The following is a 2,500-nucleotide window of genomic DNA, read 5'->3' as shown; positions in this document are numbered from 1 at the left end:
GGTCTGTCCAAGAACACCGCGGCGAACAGTCGCAAACGGACGGAATCGGCACTAGGTCCGATCGCCATCACAATTCACATACTTGCCACGGGCCGGACGCGAACTAAGTCGCGGCCTCCCGCCATCAGTAAACCGTCGAGCGAGCTGTTCGGAAACCCAGTGTCCGTAAACATCGGAAAATCCGAGCTCACGGGCTACACTCGAGACCGTAGAACAGCACCCAACGGATCGCGACGACCTACTAGGGGAGAAGTGCACGCGTCCGAAGCCGGAGATGAACCGAAGGGAACAGCCAACGCGAACGTCGCCGTTTCCACAGTCAGTAAATCCCAACAACAGGCGCGAATGAATCTCCCCATTCGACCTTTCGGGTTTCTCAGGTTTACCCCTGAACGGTTTCACGTACTCTTGAACTCTCTCTTCAAAGTTCTTTTCAACTTTCCCTCACGGTACTTGTTCGCTATCGGTCTCGTGGTTATATTTAGCCTTAGATGGAGTTTACCACCCACTTAGGGCTGCACTCTCAAGCAACCCGACTCTAAGAAGAGATCCTCTAGCAAGCCGCAGCGGTCGCTACGGGCCTGGCACCCTCTATGGGCGATGGCCCCATTCAAGATGGACTTGAACGCGCCGCGAACTCGCCAGATAATGGATCCTTCCAAACACCACATCTCCCGGCGACCGGTTACGATCGCGGGATTCAGTGCTGGGCTAATCCCTGTTCGCTCGCCGCTACTAAGGGAATCCTAGTTAGTTTCTTTTCCTCCGCTTAATAATATGCTTAAATTCAGCGGGTAGTCTCACCTGTCCTGAGGTCGTATGTTCAAATCATCGAAACGTTCCGAAACTAACCTTTGGCGGCTCATAAAATCACGTACCTTACGCGAGGGAGTTAGCCTACTCAAAGGCGTCTATTATCTCCTGCTCCGTATGGCGGATCATGCGAATCCAAGCAAAGTGCTTCGGTGTTTCGGGGGTGCGCTCATGAAAGCTCATCCGCAACGCGCGACAACTGGCACATTAAAGCGATCGGACGTCGTTCAGATTTCTCGGACACGACGATCGCATGTCTACAGTCATGGGCGCAGATCGAGCAATACCACGACACCACAATATATGCTTTCGCAATTCAAGACGGCGCGTTACGAAAACAACTCCTCATCATTCCAACACACGAGGCGTCGAAACGACAGAACGTTGATCGTCACGCGGCAAACCGTCCAACTCGCCCAAATGACCTTCGGTACAGGATCAACGTTAGACGACCTTTACGTCGTCACTTCGTCAAGCCATAACGTCTGGCCGGGCAGTCTTTGTAATGGAACCGACCCTCAGTCAGGAGTGGTCCGAGGACAGTGTCCGAGGACCGCAATGTGCGTTCGAAATGTCGATGTTCATGTGTCCTGCAGTTCGCATGTTGACGCGCAATTAGCTGCGTTCTTCATCGACCCACGAGCCAAGTGATCCACCGTTCAGGGTAATCTTTTATGTTCGATTTCTCGGTACTAGTCGCAATGGACTTTCCCTCGAAATACGAGACGCCAACTGCGAACCTCCTCGAGAATGACATTCCAATGACTGAGACGACCCACTGAAGGGTCAATACGTCAGTCGATCGGCGCAAAATCTTCGGTTCAACTAGTTTGCGTACTAATCTAGTGACAATTATCGTAAAAAATTCGGACGGAGACAAACGTCGCAGACAATCCCGAAAGAGCATAAAAACGCTAATGTAACGGGCGTCGCACAACGTCGACGTCTTCGTCCCTGGAATAGATCGTCCTACCGAAGTCCGTAGACAACAGTAACGACTGATCGATTTCGGGCGAGAATCTTTAAAACCTGCAGCCGGCTCCTCGTTCCGTGCCAAACACGAAACTTCGCCCAGCCACGAACGCGGCAATCCAAGCGCTTCGAATCCTTATTCCGAGCACATCACGAGACTTCGCCCAACTACGAACGTCAGCATAAGCAGCCGGCTCCTCGTTCCATCAAGGAACTTCGCCCAACCACAAACGCCGACATAAGCGGCCGGCTCCTCATTTCGTGAGCATCTCTAAACATGGACCTACAACGAAGGCTGCACACACGTGCGGCCGGCTCCTCGTTTCGAGGATATCACAAGACTTCGCCCAACCACGAACGTCAGCATAAGCAGCCGGCTCCTCGTTCCGTCAAGGAACTTCGCCCAACCACAAACGCCGACATAGGCGGCCGGCTCCTCATCTCGTAAACATCACGAAACTTCGCCCAACCACACGAACGCAAAGCCAGCGGCCGGCTCCTCGTTCCGTGCACATCACGAAACTTCGCCCAACCACAAAACTCTACGTGCGTTCTAGGTACCCGGATAATCGGTCTAAACGATCGCATCCATATAGGGTTCCGGTCATAATCGTCTAACCAAATGCTCACATAATCTGCGATCGTTCTGAAACGACGGACGTAAGCCAAGAGGAGACGCCGACCAGATGTTTAACGTCGATCGGGCAACGTGATA

The 2,500-nt window shown here is 52.8% G+C and overlaps 2 non-coding genes across 2 annotated transcripts in view; both read right to left on the bottom strand.

Annotated features, from left to right (window-relative positions):
* Positions 1-818, bottom strand: part of LOC123687969 — a 4,012-nt gene extending 3,194 nt beyond the window's left edge. The window contains exon 1 of the ribosomal RNA XR_006749670.1: positions 1-818. This exon is cut by the window's left edge and continues 3,194 nt beyond it. This is a non-coding gene — a ribosomal RNA (large subunit ribosomal RNA).
* A 507-nt stretch (positions 819-1,325) lies between these two features.
* On the bottom strand, positions 1,326-1,480 carry LOC123687205. Its single transcript, XR_006748944.1, has one exon. It is a non-coding gene; the product is annotated as a 5.8S ribosomal RNA (ribosomal RNA).
* Between the last annotated feature and the right edge of the window lie 1,020 nt (positions 1,481-2,500).

This window comes from Harmonia axyridis, chromosome X (genome assembly GCF_914767665.1).
Source record: "Harmonia axyridis chromosome X, icHarAxyr1.1, whole genome shotgun sequence".
NCBI lineage: Eukaryota > Metazoa > Arthropoda > Insecta > Coleoptera > Coccinellidae > Harmonia > Harmonia axyridis.
This window is presented reverse-complemented; position numbering and strand designations above follow the sequence as displayed.